This window comes from Loxodonta africana, chromosome 10, assembly GCF_030014295.1.
Source record: "Loxodonta africana isolate mLoxAfr1 chromosome 10, mLoxAfr1.hap2, whole genome shotgun sequence".
Classification (NCBI taxonomy): Eukaryota; Metazoa; Chordata; class Mammalia; order Proboscidea; family Elephantidae; genus Loxodonta; species Loxodonta africana.
Genome location: NC_087351.1, coordinates 77362524 through 77380539, shown reverse-complemented (window position 1 = coordinate 77380539; position 18016 = coordinate 77362524). Strand labels below are relative to the sequence as shown.

The 18016-nt window shown below is 38.2% G+C and overlaps 1 protein-coding gene and 1 pseudogene across 7 annotated transcripts in view; both read right to left on the bottom strand.

The window, feature by feature from the left end:
- The window catches only part of FUT8 (fucosyltransferase 8), a 356993-nt gene that overhangs the window by 278608 nt on the left and 60369 nt on the right, over window positions 1-18016 (bottom strand). The gene's annotated exons all lie outside the window — the stretch shown is intronic.
- Window positions 235-18010, bottom strand: LOC111750163 (serine/arginine-rich splicing factor 3-like; annotated as a pseudogene).

Below are 18016 nucleotides of genomic sequence, written 5' to 3'. Positions count from 1 at the left end.
AAACTTCCACCTAAGACAATTTAATTTGCTTTTTTTCCACAGAACAATTTTGTCATTCTCAACTGTCACCCTGCAAGACACCACTCCTTCCTTTTAGAACAGGGAATTTTTTCTTCCCTTATCCTCTTTGTCAATCAGTGCACATCCATCAACTTTCTCAAAATCCAGCCCCTTCATATCTCCCTGTCTGAAAGCTGATATAATCACTCTGTATTCCATTCATCTTTGCTAGAATATTTTGCTGCCTTATATATGGGCCATCTCATGTAGTCTTCTGATTAGGAACCCTATCTCCTACTTCTTATGTTGTTGCCTCTCCATTATCTAGTACCATATTTGAAACACAGTAAGTAATCAATATTCTTGAATGGCAAGTGAAATGGTCTTATAAACATTCACACAATAAATGTTCACTGAGTAGCACGTGTCAGTCACTGAGTATAAAAACCCAAGAATAATAGACAATACATTTTATGACATGTTTTTCTGCGTTACTTTGTTATGTTACAAAGTGAGATTATTCCAATTCACATTATTTTTTTAAATAATTTATGACCAAAATTTTAATCCCAAGAATTCTCATAAAACATACTACAAATGACAGCATGAAAAAAATCTTGCACAGTGACTGAAACTTCAGCTGTACAATGTACCCTTCAATTGGCAAACACTGCTATCTTGAATAGTCTCAAATTTCCAAAGAAATACCACAAATAGCTATCTACTCGTATAGAAACGCTGGTGGTACAGTGGTTAAATGCTACAGCTGCTAACCAAAAGGTTGGCAGCTCTAATCTACCAGGCGCTCCTTGGAAGCTCTGTGGGGCAGTTCTAATCTGCTCTATAGAGTTGCTTTGAGTCGAAATTGATTCAACGGCAATGGGTTTGGTTTGGGTGGATCTACTCATACAAGCAATCACGTAAGGAATTTATGACCTAAAGCGGTAGTAAAAAAAACTAACTCTTGAAACCTATCAGATTCTACACCAAGTGGGCAACTTCTGCACATTGTGAAGACTTAGTTGGACCTTTTTAAAAACCTCTAATTTAGTTAAATGGTACAGCTTTTACTTTAATCTGCTGGCTTACATTATTAGCACATTTTAAAGACTGGTTATTCAATTACAGATGCATCCTATATACCAGCTATGGACAAAACTAAAGTTCTTAGTTCAAATTTTGTCAGTTTTGTTTCCGTGACATTAAAATATCACACTTTAGCTGGGCAGGATTTAGAGTTTTATTATCAGTCTATGTAAGACTAAAGTTCAAAACCAATTCAATTTTGCTTAAGGGAACACTGTAAAGTAATAAATTCTTAGTATTACATGCCTCATATGATTCATTTCAAACCATAGAGAATTGTATCCTCGTACGTGTCACTGTTACAAGAGACAACAAATTCGAACAGCTAAACATCTTAAAAATGCACTATTTTATAAACTCTCAAGCAAAACTTGGATTTTCTGTACATATCCTGCCAAATGAAGTTATTTCCTGTGCACCACTACTCCTCTTGCAAACCAGTCTTCTTTTTCATTTGACTTAGATTGGGCTACGAGGCCTAGAGGAGGATCAGGGCAGCTTGTGATTTCTCTCCTGAGACACAGCTCTCTCTCTTCTATCTCTAGAAAGAGACCTGCTCTAGCTGTGAGAGAAGCTCCTCCTTCTTGGAGATCTGCGGAGAGGTGGAGGGCTTCTATGATAATCATCTCAAGGGTGACGACCCCAAGAGGGGGGTGGACCACAAGTCTGACTTCTTTTTCATCACTTGACAGTTCCACTCTTACATGGCAGCCACACAGTGTTCTTCCATCTAGCTCCCAAACAACACCAGCTGCATTTTGGGGATCTTCAAATTCAACAAAAGCAAAGCCCAGAAGGTTTCTAGAAACACACACTTCAGCATGGGCCATAATATCTAAAAGCCTGTTCCAATTTGGTCTTGTTGCTGTTGTGTCCAAGATTACGTACATAAATCTTACAGTCCAATGGACAGGAATCACAATGCATTTCAAAATCTTGGGTTAGAAACACACAGGCCTAAAATCACACACTCAAATGCGGTTTCTCACTCTCCTCCAGTGCTACTCCCACAGATGCTCTCACTTCACGGAACGGCAAGATTCCCATAATATCATTAATTCTGAGAAGCAGTTTTCTCCAATAAAATCAAAGCCTACTAAACAAATTTTAGGTGATTAGAACTAATATAGAAGCACTATCACCAACTTCAACTCCCCTACAACAAAGGTACTCCAACTACTTTCATTTTAAGTTCCAGTAGTCATAAATCAAGGCCCTAAAGCAGAGCAGCCTATAAGAACATTCAATAAATTACTGTAAACCCAAAATAAATAAAGTATTTAACAGATGTATAGTGGTTAACTATTTACATTACCTCATCTGATGGGTCTAGTTGGAGAGGATAAACCATTGCCAAGTCAACTACTCCCAGTGCCCAAAAACATACAATTTCTAAAAGACCATTAACCCTATAAGTCAGTCAAGGCTCGCTGTGATTCTTTTCTATAACTTCGTCAAAACTCTTTACCAATATCCCATTCTAATACCAATAGTATAGGATTTGTGCTTTTAGCCATTATGTGGTAACTGGAGCCAGACTTATCTTTAGACAGTAAACAACTGTAAAACTAGACAAAATATATGAAGCAACAGTTTCCAGACAATGGGCAAGTAAGCTAGATATGTGCTCCCTGAGAGAAGGAAACAAATTAGGTATAAACCCTAGGAGCATCTTGGCTTTCTGCCAAGAGACATGTTCCAGCCAACACTGCAGGCAGAGAGATTCAAAGCAGAGTGTAGCAATCTCCCTAACTTGAGTTCAGGAAGGTGGAGGCTTTGGGAATTCCTGGGACAGTATGCCAGAGAGAAGGGAGTTTTGCGAAGGAACATGGAACTCTAGACATCTATGTAGGGGTCCCCTTGAATCTTTGACTTAATGCTAATCTGCACATAATTTGGGTGAAATTCCATGATGCTAGGAAGAGAAGGACTGCCAAGGAGGTATAAAATGAACAATTCAGAGTTCACACAAAGCTGGGAGACATTTGAGTTCTATCCAGCCAAGTAGAGGGACCTTGTTGTACACTCTGGGCGGTAAGAAGAGACTTCAGTAGACCTAAATAACTCAGTAGAATAAAGACAACTCTATAATGATCCAAAAAAGCTTAAAAACAAGCCTTGAAGGAACAACTTAACACCTATAACCACCAATCAGGATGGAAAACCTCATAATTCACAGGGCATCAGAGAAAGTATTCAGAAAAGTTTAGCCTCAGTAGGGGGCAAAATTAACCTTACATTAAATGCTATCACCTAATAAAGGTTAAAAGCAATACCTGAAAGGATCAAATGATTTTTAGTAGTTTAAATACATCCCAGAATAAAGTTCAAAAATATTCATAAAAAAAAAAACCTGTTGCCGTCGAGTCGCCATAGAGTTTGCAAGGATCACCTGGTAGATTCGAACTGCCAACCTTTTAATTAGCAGCTGTAGCACTTAACCACTACAGCAGCAGATTTTTCAGAATATGAAAACATATAGCACCCAACAAGGTAAAATTCACAATATCTTCTTTTACATGCTTGGGAAAGAAGGAAGAGAGGGAAGAAGGAAGGCAGTCAGGCAAGCAAAAGGGCAGGAAAATAGAGCCATAATGAGAAGAAATATCAATCCATCAAAACTGATTCACAGTTTATAGAATCAGTACATGAGGTCAGTAAAACAGTTATTACAAATGTACTCCATATGTTTTAGAAGCCAGAGAAAGTAGTTAGTTAAGTAAAGACAAAGACCCAAACTGAACATGTAGAAATAAAAACTAGAACACTGAAGATGCTCTGCACAATACCCAGTGAATTATGAGATTTTCTACTCTGGATGGCTAATGGATTCAGGCTCTATTCCTGGCCTGAAGCCCCTGGGCTTCAAGTAGATCCCTCCCAAGCACGTGCTGATTAATATTCAACTGAATTCTTGAAAAGGACCCTCTGCAGATCTGTGAAAGTTCTCTTTTTTGTAGCTCTCTCTGCTCTGGTACTCTGCTCTGTGAACTCTCTCTCTCAGTCTCCCAGCTGCATCTCCTCAGTCTCGAGGACCTCTCCAGGCTCCTTTTGAGTTCAACTGCCCTGCTCCATGGTCTAGAAACTTTCTCCAGGCAATAGCTGGAGCAATCATAGGGCTTACCTCATTTGTTTCCTGTCTCGCAGGGATCAATGTCTTTTGTTGCCTAATAGCAAATGTCTTGAGAACTGCTATTTCATATATTTTGTCCAGTTCTTTAGTTGTTTCAGGTGGAAGAATAAATGTTACTTCATCTTTGTTGGAAGCATTGTTTTACCTATTTTAAAGGGAGATTATGAGCTAAATAAAGTTTGTGATAGCACTGAATGCTGAAATTTTCCTAGATGTATTCAATTAACACCACCCACACTTTCGTAAGTAATCCTGAAGGGCAGAAGCATAAGTAATGGATCCAGGAGTGAGAGAGGACTTGTGTGAACACAGAAAACATTACAATACAAGAATCTAAAAGCATATCATAAAGACATAATATGTGGCAGAAAACCAGAATAATCATGAAAGTGAAATAGGATAGTAGCAGTTGGGTATAAAGAATAAACAGTACTCAGTAATCAGAAATAATAAAAAGCCAACGTAAGAAAAGACTAATTTTCGAAAAGATGCAAACTGAAAGGGTTTCCCGAAGAAAAAAATGGACTTGAAAATATATAAACAAGGGTGCACAGCCTGTGATTTCACATAATTCAAGTTAAATATATGGAGAAAATTATTCATTTAAAAGGAAATATTATTTTTCTTTTTCATCAGTGGCACTGGAATTCAGATCGAATGTTACAAGATCTGATCCAGGCTAACTGAAAGTGGACATACAAAGGAGGAGAAGCTAAAGAAATAAGTAGAACTCTTCAGGGGAAGCAGAATGGAAGTGAATAAACATCGTATATTCTACCAATAACAGGTATAAGTAAAAAGAAAGAAAAATCCTTTCGAAGATTTTTAAAGAAAGAAGTATGAAAGAAGAGGTTCGGAATCATAGATTTTAATCTGTGCTCTTGAACAAAGAGTCAGTCATCTTCACCCTTATTGTTAGGGAAGAAGACTGAGCTAAACTGACCACACCTTGGGTATGAAAAGAAACACAGTACATGGCCCATTGACACTTATCTTCAAAGAAACAGTAAGTCCTATTCTAAAAAAGGAAATAGCGAAAATATAGATATATATGTATGTTTAACAAAAGACAACAAGAAACTATGTCAGGGATCAAACTGGTCATTTTTAAGAAAAAGAATTACTGTGTGTTTATAATAAGAGGCTAATTAACAGTAAAGAGGGAAGGTTGTAAACACATACACATTAAAAAGCTAAGTATACATCAGTCACTACCAGTCTCATAACACTGATCATTTCAAGGCCATTCTTGGTCTCCAAAAAAGCTGGACTTAAATGGGGAGGTGAAAGATATTATTATATGAGACTACCAGATTGGAATGGGTGGGCTATGGGTGGGGACAGCCCAGAAGAGGCTGCTCACTATGAATAATTTTACTACTGGAAACTTACCAACCTCTATACAGTATGGGGCATGCTGTTGCTGACTAAGATTAAAAAAAGCATTATGGGGGTCTTAAATGCTAACAAGCGGCCATCTAAGATGCATCAATTGGTCTCAGCCCACCTGGAGCAAAGGAGAATGAAAAACACCAAGGCCACATGATAACTAAGAGCCCAAGAGTCAGAAAGGGCCACATGAACCAGAGACCTACATCATCCTGAGACCAGAAGAACTAGTTGGTACCCGGCCACAACCGATGACTGCCCTGACAGGGAGCACAATAGAGAACCCCTGAGGCAGCAGGAGATCAGTGGGATGCAGACCCCAAATTCTCACAAAAAGACCAGACTTAATGGTCTGACTGAGACTAGAGGAATCCCGGCAGTCATGGTCCCCAAACCTTCTGTTGGCACAGGACAGGAACCGTTCCCGAAGACAACTCACCAGACGTGAAAGGGACTGGACAGTGGGTAGGAGAGAGATGCTGATGAAGAGTGAGCTATTTATATCAGGTAGACACTTGAGACTGTGTTGGCATCTCCTGTCTGGAGGGGAGATGGGAGGATAGAGAGAGTTGGAAGCTGGCAAAATTGTCACGAAAGGAGAGACTGTAAGGGCTGACTCATTAGGGAGAGAGAAAGTGGGAGTATGGAGTAAGGTGTATATAAACTTATATGTGACGGTCTGACTTGATTTGTAAACGTTCACTTGAAGCTCAATAAAAGTTAATTAAAAAAAAAATGCATTACGATAGGACCTCAATATCGTCCAGCTATGGAACAAAGTTAAAAGAGAAAACACAAGAAGGAAGAAACTAACCCTGAAAGGAGAGCATACTGATAGTGTCTCCTTGTTTCCTTCTCTGTTCCTACAGTGTAATACACCTTTGTTTGATATATTAAAGGAAACTGCTCCTTCTAGCACTGTTTCTATTGTTCAAATAGAAATCAGTAAGGTAGGTGATATTCAGGGAAAAAGGAAAGTATATTTGGGTTAACAAAAACTAAAGAGACGAAAATTGATTTTTAAATAAATGAAAAAATGAAGTCTGTTGTGTCTACTATTCAGCAAAAATTAACTCAACATTTTAAGATTGTCAAACTCAAATTTATTGTTAAGTGTCTTAGTTATCTAGTGCTGCCATGAAAGAAATACCACAACTGGATGGCTTTAACAAAGAGAAATTTATTCTCTCACTGTCTAGTAGGTTACAAGTCCAAATTCAGGGTGTCAGCTCTAGGGGAAGGCTTTCTCTCTCTATCGGCTGTGGAGGAAGATTCCTCGTCCTCAAACTTCCCCTGGTAGAAGAGCTCCTCAGGCACAGGGACCCCATGTCCAAAGGACACGCTCTGCTTCCAGTGCTGCTCTCTTGATGGTAAGAGGTTGCTTGCTTGCTTCCCTTTCCTTTTATCGCTTGAGAGATAAAAGGTGGTGCAGGCCACAATCCAGGGACACTCACTTTACACTGGACCAGGGAGGTGACCTGAGTAAGGGTGGTGTTACAATCCCACCCTAAGCCTCTTAACATAAAATTACAATCACAAAATGGAGGACAACCACACAATACTGGGAATCATGGCCTAACCAAGTTGACACATATTCTAGGGGGGGACACAATTCAATTCATGACAATAAGCAAATATTTCCTATAGTGATAATGACAATTAGCATTATTTTGAAGCAAAATAATAAGTTAGGAACTAAGGGAAAGAGTTCTTACTACTCCCTCTCCCTCCTTTCCTGAGACTGCCTACATTGTCAACATAAACTAGTGCTGAATCAACTTTATCCTAACTAATTTTCTCTAGTTTCTTACCAATTAATGGGTCTATTTAAATTTTTATTCTTATTGGTCTAGGTAATTCAGTCCTAAATTTATAAGTTGTTTTAACATTACAAAATAAATTCTTTTTTTCTTCCTCCCCGCCCCGAGCCAGCCTCATACCCACCCTCCCAAAAAAAATCACTACAATAGGAATTTAGGTAACTTTTATCACTCTTAATTCATAAATTTGTTCATATAAGCTTTACAGAATCACCTACAAAATGAGATTTCCGGAAAAATGTATAGAAATTACCTATTACATACAAGATTCTTTTATATTCAGGTAGTCTGACTTCAAAAGGCAAAATATAATTATTTCCATAAGTTATTAACACCATCATTCCTTCTAAATTCCCTTGAGACAGTTTGAATCTCTAAATATTTTTCAACTTGCTTTATATTATAATTGGGTAGTTAGATGGCTGTTTTTCCCACCACATCCTCACAAGACTGTACATACCATGGGGGCAGAGAGACTGTCTATTCATGTTTATATTCTTTAGTGGAATCAAATGGCATAATATTTATAAGTCCTCTGCAAAATATTTTGCAGATGTCAAATGGATTTTGTTTCATTACTGTCTGTTATTATCCTAAATCTTAGCTGGCAAATAATGGCATGCTCCAGGGAAAGAGAACACAACAAGCGGCCCTCATCATGAGGAAGAGTTTGATAATGGCCCAGAGCCTCCTTTACTCTCCACCCTCATTCCAAAGGTTCTAGAGCCCACTTAGTCACAAAAGAAGCTTCCATCATTCCTACATCAACTCGACCCCCATTGCCACAACCCAAACATCATCTGACTTTCTTACGGTTTCCAGCACCAGCTCCCAACCCATTATTCACAACAATTGGCTCTTTTGCTACAATCATCAGACTAGCTCATCCTTTATAAGATAAGATACAGAGGTAGAATCAACAGGCCCGGGTCTTATACCTAACCCAATCCCTGTTATGTTGAGTAAAATAAACCACTTTTGTTTGTGCCCCTTTTTCTTTTGAATGCCAGTATAAATATACAACATTGCCTCAGCAACACTTTAAGTATGATGTAAGGAGCCCAAAATATAGGTTATCATGCCTTTCAAGGCCACATTCTGGCCTTGAAGAAAACCCTGAAACAGGAATGAAGAGACTTATATTCTAGTCCCAGCTCTAAGCATCAACTGACTGCATGTCTTGGATAATACATATCACTTTCCTAGACTTCAAGTTAATGCCTCCAGAAATAAAGAAATTGGATTAAAGTTAAATTACATTTAGTCATCATGTCTCCTAAGGCTCCAACTGGCTATATAACAGCTTGCCAGATTTTCTTGTTTTTGATGATTGACAGTTTTGAGGAATACTGTCATGTATTTTGTAGAATGTCCCTCAATTTGGGTTTATTTGTTGTTTTCTCATGAATGGTGCACCACCACATTTTTTTCAACATTTTGTTGAGTTTGAGGTGAACACTTATACACCAAATTAGTTTCCCATTTAATAATTCATCACAAATTGTTCCATAGCATTGGTTGCTATCCCAGCAACTCTCCTCATTTCCATCCTGCATTCCCTGTTTCCACCCCTCCAGTTTCCCTGCCCCTCCTTGCCTTCTCATCTATGCTTTTGGGCAAATGTTGCCCATCTGGTCTTGTATAGCTAATTCTTCTAAGAAGCACATTACTCAAGGGTGTTACTGTTTATTTTATAGGCCAATCTATCATTTGGCTGAAAAGTGACTTCCGAGAGCGGCTTCAGTTCCAGATTAAAATGGTGTCTTAGGGTAACAGTACTACATTTTTCTCCCATTCTAACCAGGACTTTCTATTGTGTCCTTGGTCAGAGGTTGGTAGTGGTAGCCAGGAACCAATCTAGTTCTTTGGGTCTCAGGCTAGAGGAGGCTGTGGTTCATGTGAGCCATTATTTCTATGGACTAATTGCTTCCTTGAGTCTTTGGTTTCCTTCACTCTTTGCTCCTGACAGAAAGAGACCAATAGTTGTTTATCTTAGATGGCTGTTAGCAAGCTTTTAAGACTCCAGACACTACTCACCAAACTAGCATGTAAAACGCCGTCTTTATGAACTATGTTATGCCAATTGACCTAGAAGGCTTCTGAGGCTATGGTCCTTAGCCTTCAAGCCCAGTAACTCAGTCCTACGAGGTGTTTGGATATGTCTAAGAAGTTTTCATACTTATGCCCTCTATATCCTCTATCAGATAGTTTAGGTAGGTAAGTAGATTAGATAGATAGATAGACAGGCAGACAGACAGGATGGATTAGATAGGATAGACAGATTAGACAGACAGGTTAGATAGATTAGAGAGAGAGAAAGATATGCAACACATTCATATAGGAATATACAAATGCCCACAACTATACCTATATATGCACACACATGCACACTCCCACGCCTCTCTAGCATACGTATCTACGTGTGTGTGTGTGTGTGTGTGTACATATGTATGTATGTATCTATGTATAACCACTCACAAATTTTTGGTTGTTATTACTGTTGTTGCAGGATTGTATATATTGTAGCATTTGCCGTTGTTATCGTTGTCAGGTGCTGTCGAGTCGGTTCTGACACACAGTGACCCTATGTAAAACAAAATGAAACACTGCCCAGTCCTGCACCATCCTCAAAATCATCGCCATGCTTGAGCCCACTGTTGCAGCCACTGTGTCAATCCATCTCATTGAGGGTCTTCTTCTCTTTAATTGACCCTTTACCAAGCATGATGTCCTTCTCCAGGGACTGGTCCCTCCTGAAAATATATCCAAAGTATGTGAGACGAAGTCTTGACATACTCGCTTCTAATAAGCATTCTGGCTGTACTTCTTCCAAGAAGCTCGTTTTTCTGGCAGTCCGTGGCATATTCAATATTCTTTGCCAATGCTATAATTCAAAGGCATCAATTCTTCTTTGGTCTCCCTTATTCATTGGCCAGCTTTCACATGCATGTGGGGAGAATGAAAACACCATGGCTTGGGTCAGGCACACCTTAGTCCTCAAAGTGATAGCTTTTTAACACTTTAAAGAGGTTTTTTACAGTAGACTGGCCCAATGTAATACATCGTATGATTTCTTGACTGCTGCTTCCATGGGCGTTGATTGTGGATCCTGGCATTTATTGTAGTTGTCCTTTGTTGTCGCATACCTCTTGGTGTCTTCATTTACCTTGATCACTGTTATAGATTGAACTAAGTCCCCCCAAAATGTATGTCAACTTGGCTAGGCCATGATTCTCAGTACTGTGTGACTGTCTACCATTTTGTCATCTCATGTGATTTTCCCATGTGTTTTAAGTCCTACCTCTATGATGTTAACAAAGCAGGACTCAATCTGTAAGATTAAATTGTATCTTAAGTCTATCTCTTTTACGATATAAAAGAGAGAAGTGAGCTGAGAGACCGGGATCTCATTACCACCAAGCAACATAAGCCAGGAGCAAGTGTCTTTTGGACCCAGGGGCCCTGGGCTGAAAAACTCCTAGACCAGTGGAAGACTGGTGACAAGGACCTTTCCCTAGGGCCTTCAAAGAGTGAAAGACTGCCCTTGGAGTTGGCACCTTGAATTCGGACTTTCAGCCTCTTAGGCTGTGAGAGAACAAATCACTGTTTGTTAATGCCATCCACTTAAGTTATTTCTGTGATAGCAGCACTAGATAACTAAGACAGTCAGTTATGCTGACTTCCTCCATACTGCGTATAACCTTTCCCTTCACCAGGATTAACATGTGCTATCTAAAAAGTAATTCTCCTTCCCTCCTGCCACCTCCCATTCCTGGTAATCACCTAAGAATGTTGCCTTCTGTGTAGAAACCTATTCTTAAATTTTTATAAAAGTGGTCTCATAAAATATTTGTTCTTATCTCACTTAGCATAATGTCTTCCAGATTCATCCATGTGATGTTTTGTGCACTAATCGTTATTGCTTTTTTTTTTTTTTTTTTCAGCTTGGCACTTTCGGTCTGTGTGTGTGTTTAACTACTTACAAAGAAAAAAAATCATTTTTGTTAAAGCATAATACAGGGGGTAAGATACCAGTTGACTTTTTGGTTTATTTTCAGCATTATCACTACTCTTTAATCATTCACAATGGGAAGACTCCCTCCTGACCAGATTTTTTTTTTTTAATTGTACTTTAGATGAAGGTTTACAGAACAAACTAGTTTCTCATTTAACAGTACACATATTGTTTTATGACACTGGTTAACAACCCCAGGACATGTCAACACTCTCCCTTCTCGATCTTGGGTTCCCTATTACCAGCTTTCCTGTTCCCTCCTGCGTTCTAGTCCCTGCCCCCAGTCTGGCATGCTCCTTTAGTCTCACTTTGTTTTATAGGCCTATCTAATCTTTAGCTGAAGGGTGAATCTCAGGAATTACTTCATTACTCAGCTAAAAGGGTGTCCGGAGGCCATACTCTCAGGGTTTCTCCAGTGTGTCAGGCCAGTAAGTCTGGTCTCTTCTGTGAGTTAGAATTTTGTTCTACATTTTTCTCCAGCTCTGGCAGGAACCCTCTATTGTGATCCCTATCAGAGCAGTCAGTGGTGGTAGCCAGGTCCCATCTAGTTGTAGTTGTAGTCCATTAGTCCCTTGGACTAATCTTTCCCTTGTATGTTTAGTTTTCTTTATTCTTCCTTGCTCCCAAAAGGCTAAGACCAGCAGAGTATCTTAGATGGCCACTCACAGGTTTTAAAGACCCCAGATGCTACTCACCAAAATAGAAGGTAGAGCATTTTCTTTATAAACTATGTTATGTCAATTGAGCTAGATGTTCCCCTAGCCTATGGTCCCAGCTCTCAGCCCAGAATTTGGTCCCTCAGGGAGTTTGGATGTGTCTACGGAGGTTCTATGACCTTGGCTTGTACAAGTTGTGCTGATGTCCCCAGTATTGTGTACTGTCTTAACCTTCACCAAATTTATATTTATCTATTGTCTATTTGGTGTTTTTCCATCCTCACCCCTTCCCCTCCCTGGTAGCCATCAAACATTGTTTCTTTTTCGTGTATAAACCTTTTCATGAATTTTTATTAGTAGTGGTCTCATATAATATTTGTCCTTTTGTGATTGACTTATTTCACTCAGCGTGATGCACTCCAGGTTCATCCATGTTGTGAGATGCTCTGCAGATTCAATTATTCTTTAGCGTTGCGTAGTACTCCATTGTGCGTATGTACCATAGTTTGTTTATCCATTCATCTGTTGATGGGCATCGAGGTTGTTTCCGTCTTCTTGCTACTGTGAACAATGCTGCAATGAACATGGGTGTGCATATGTCTGTCTGTGTGATAACTCTTATTTCTCTAGGATATATTCCTTAGAGTGGGAATGCTGGATCACATGATGCTTCTATTTCTAGCTTTCTAAGGAAGCACCACATCGTTTTCCAAAATGGTTATATCATTTTACATTCCCATCAACAGTGCATAAGAGTTCCAATCTCCCTGTAGCCTCTCCAACATTTGTTATTTCTGTTCTTTTTATTCGTGCCAGTAATGCCAGGGTGAGATGCTCATTATTCCTTTTTCATTGTATAGTATTCCATTGCATAAATGTACCACATTTTGTTTATCCATTTATCTGCTGATGGACACTTAAGTTGTTTCCACCTTTTTGCTATTTTGAGTAACGCTGCTGCGAATATGGGTATGCACAAGTCTATTCACGTCACTGCTCTTATTCCTCTAGTATATATATGTAGGAGTAGGATTGCTGGATCATACGGTTATTTCTATTTCTAGCTTTTTGAGGAAGCACCATACCATTTTCCATAATAGTTGTATGATTTTACAATCCCAACAGCAGTGTATAAGAGTTTCCATCTCCCCACAACCTTGCCAATATGTTTCTTTTCTTTTTTTTTTTTAAATCAGTGCCATTTTGCAGCAGTGAGATGGTGTCTCATTATAGTTTTGATTAGCTTCTGTCTAACAGCTAATGATCTTTTTTTTTTTTAACAGCTAATGATCATGAGCATCTCTTCATATGTTTGTTAGCCACCTGAATGTCTTCTTTGGTGAAGTACCTGTTCATGTCCTTTGCCATTTTTTAGTTGGGTTGTTTGTATTTATGTTATTGAAGTGTTGAAGTTTTCTATAAATTTTAGAGATCAGACCCTTTCAGGTTTGTGACTGCCAAAAATTTTTTACCATTCTGTAGGTTCTTTTTTTACTCTTTATTAGTAAAGTCTTTTGATGAGCATAAGTACTTAATTTTTAGGAAGCCCCAGTTATCTAGTTTATCGTTTGTTTTAAGTACATTTTTAGTTATGTTTGATAGTGTATTTATTTCATAGATTAGGACCCCTAGCTTTGTCCCTGTGTTGTCTTCCAGGAACTTTATAGTTTTAGGTTTAGTATTTAGATCTTTGGTCTATGGTGTAAGGTATGGATTCTGTTTAATTTTTCTCCAAATGGATATCCAGTTTTTCCAGCACCATCTGTTAAAGACACTATCTCTTCCCCATTGAATGGACTTCAACCCTTTGCCAAAGATCAGCTGCATAAAGCTGGGTGGGTTTATTTCAGGGTTCTCAATTTTGTACCACTGGTCTATCTGTCTGTCATCATACCAGTACCAGGCTGTTTTGACTACCAAAGTTGTATAGTAAGTTAAGATCAGGAAGTTTAAGGCCTCCTACTTTGTTCTTCTTCTTGAATACTGCTTTAGCTATACAGGGCCTCTTTCCTTTCCATACAAAGTTGCAGATTAGATTTGCCATTTGCATTATATCTATAGATCCCTTTGGACAGTACTGACATCTTTGGGTATTACTGACATCTTCACAATGTTAAGTCTTCCTATCCATGAGCACGGCATGTTTTTCCATTTATATAGGTCTCTTTTGGTTTCTTGCAGTAGTGTTTTGTAGTTTCCTTGTATAAGTCTTTTACATCCCTGGTTAGAGTTATTCCTAGGTATTTTATCCTTTTGGTGGCTGCTGTAAATGGTATTTTCTTGATTTCCTTTTTGTAGTTCTTGTTAGTGTAGAGGAATCCAACTGATTTTTTTATGTTGATCTATCCTACTTTGCTGAACTCTTCTATTAATTCCAGTAACTTCCTTCTGGAATCTCTGGGATTTTCTATGTACAGGATCATATCATCCAAGAATACAGTTTTACTTCTTCCTTATCAATTTGGATGCCCTTTTTCTCCCTTTCTTGGCTTATTGTTCTGGCTAGGACTTCCAACATAATACTGAATAAGAGTGGTGATAATGGACATCCTTGTCTCATTCCTGTTCCCAGTGGGAATGTTTTCAATCTCTCTCCATTGGGAATAACATTGGCTGTTGGTTTTGTATATATGCCCTTAATTATACTGAGAAATTTCTCTTCTATTCCTATTTTGCTGAGAGCTTTTATCAGAAAAAGGTGTTGGATTTCATCAGATGCTTTTTCTGCATCAGTTGAGATAATCATGTGATTCTTGTACTTTGTTTTATTTATGTGGTAAATTATGTTGATTGATTTTCCAATGTTGAGCCACCCTTTCAGCTCTGGTATGAATCACACCTGACTATGATGTATTATTTTTTAGTATGCTGTTTAATTCTGTTGACTAGAATTTGTTGAGAATTTTTACACCTATGTTCATGAGAGATATTAGCTTGCAATTTTCTTTTTTTGTAGTATCTTTTCCTGGCTTTGTTATCAGGGTTATGCTGGCTTCATAGAATGAATTAGGGGATAGTCTTCCTATTCTGTATTCTAGAATACTTTGACTAGAACTGGTGTCAACTCTTCTCTAAATGTTTGGTAGTGGTGTGGACTCTCCAGTGAAGCCATCTAAGCCAGGGCTTTTTTTTGGTGAGGGGGGGGAATCTTTTAGGACACCTTCAACTTCTTTTGTTAGGGATCTATTTAGGCTTTCTACCTCTGTTTGTGTTAGTTCAGGTTGTGTTTCTAGAAATTTGTCCTTTTCTTTTACATTTTCAAATTTGTTACAGTATAATTTTTCATAATATTCTGTTATGATCTTTTTTTACTCAGTTGCTTCTCTTGTAATGTCTCCCATCTCATTTCTTATTTTGGTTATTCGCATTTTCTCATTTTTTTCCACTTGTCAATTTGGGCAGTGACTTGTCAATTTTACTCATCATCTCATAGAGCCAACTTCTAGTCTTCTTAATTTTTTCTATTGTTTTTCTGTTTTCTATTTCATTTACTGCTGCTCTCATTATTATTATTTCCTTTCTTCTGATGACTCCAGAATTCTTTTGCTGCTCCTTTTCTATTTGTTTGAGTTGTAGAGTTAAGCAATTGATTTTGGTCCTTTCTTCTTTTTTAACACGTGCATTTATTGCTATAAATACTCCTCTGAGCACTGCTTTTGTTGTGTCCCAAGAGTTTTGGTACGTTGTGTTTTCTCAGTTGATTCTAAGAGTTTTATTTCATTTTTAACTTCTATTACCCAAAAGTTTTTAAGTAATGTGTTATTCAGTTTCCACATATTTAATTTTTTCCTTGTTCTGTTATTCATTTCTAGTTTTATAGCATTATGATCAGAGAAAATGCTCCGTATTATTTCAATCTTTTTTTTTAATTTATTGAGGCTTGCTTTGTAGCCTAAAATATGGTCTGTTCTGGAGAATAATCCATGTGCAGTGCAGAAGAATGTGTGCTATGCTGCTGTTGAGTGCTGTGTTCTGTATATGTCTATGAGATCAAGTTGGTTAATTGTGCTATGTCTTCTGTATCTTTGAGCTTCTTTCTAATTGTTCTGTCCACGAGCAAAAATGGTGTGTTAAAGTCTCCTACTATTATTGTAGAACTGTCTACTTTTCTTATCAATTCTGTTAGAGTTTATGTATTTCTGAGCTCTGTCATGGTGTGCATAAATATTTATTACAGTTATGTCTCTTGGTAGATTAATCCTTTAATCATTATATGATTCCCTTCTTTGCGTCTTGTAATGGATTTTGACTTAAAGTCTATTTTATCACAGGTTATTATTGCCACTTCTGTTCTCTTTGGTTACTGTTGGCTTGATATATTTTTTCCATCCTATAATTTTTAACCTATTTATGTCTTTGTGTCTAACGGTTTTTTATCCACTCTGCCACTCTCTGTCTCTTCACTGTTGCATTCAAATCATTTACATTCAGTGTGATTATAGGTAGGTATAGAATTTACTCCTTCCATTTTGTTATGCTTTTTTTTTGGGGGGGGTGATAATGTTTCCTCTGTTCCACATAATTTTCTGTGCTCAGTTCTTTGTGTTCATGGGTTTTCTTTTCTTATTCTTCATTATTTTTGCTTTTGTGTTTACTTTTTTATTTTCTTCTTTATTTTGGTAAGCAGGTTTATTAATTTCCCTTTTTGTGCACCTGTACATTGACAAAGAGGCAGTAGTTCAAACTGAACAAGGAGATACTGCATGGTTAAAGTTAGGAAAATTGTGCATCAGGGTTGTATCTTTTCACCATACCTATCTGATATCTATGCTGAGCAAACAATTCAAGAAGCTGGACTATCTGAAGAAAAGCGCAGCATCAGGGTTGGAGGAAGACTCATTAACAACCTGTGTCATGCAGATGACACAACCTTGCTTGCTGCAAGTGAAGAGGACTTGAAGCACTTACCTGTGAAGATCAAAGGCCACAGCCTTCAGAATGGATTATACCTCCGCATAAAGAAAACAAAAATCCTCACAACTGAACCAAGGAGCAACATCATAATAAATGGAGAAAAGACTGAAGCTGTCAAGGATTTCACTTTACTTGGATCCACAATCAATACCCATGGCAGCAGCAGTCAAGAAATCAAAAGGTACACTGCACTGGGCAAATCTGCTGCAAAAGACCTCTTTAAAGTGTTAAAAAGCAAAGACATTATCTTGAAGACTAGGGTGCATCTGACCAAAGCCAGAGTGTTTTCCATCACCTCATACACATACAAAAGCTGGACGATGAATAGGAAGACTGAAGAATTGACGCCTTTGAATTTTGGTATTGGCTAAGAATATTGAATATACCACAGACTGCCAAAAGAACAAACAAATCTGTCCTGGAGGAAGTACAACCAGAATACTCCCTAGAAGCAAGGATGGAAAGACTGTATCTCACACACTTTGGACAGGTTATCAGGAGGGATCAGTCCCTGGAGAAGGACATTAAGCCTGATAAAGCAGAAGGTCAACAAAAAAGAGGATGACCCTCAACGACATGGATTGACACAGTGGCTGCAACAATGGGCTCAAGCGTAACGACTGTGAGGATGGCATGGGACCAGGCAGTGTTTCATTCTGTTGTACATGGGGTCACTATGAGTCAGAAATGACTCAACATACCTAACAACAATAAAATATGCATTACATATATATGGAGCACAGGTGGCGCAGTGGTTAAGGGCTCAGCTGCTAACCAAAAGGTCAGTAGTTCAAATCCACCAGCCACTCCTTGGAAACCCTATGGGGCAGTTCTACTCTGTCCTATAGAGTCATTATGAGTCGGAATCAATTTGATGACAACAGGATGGGTTATTTTGGCTTTATATATATACACACACACACATATGCATATACATATACATATACATACAAACATATATACAAATACACATACATATACACGTACACTTCACTGATTTTAC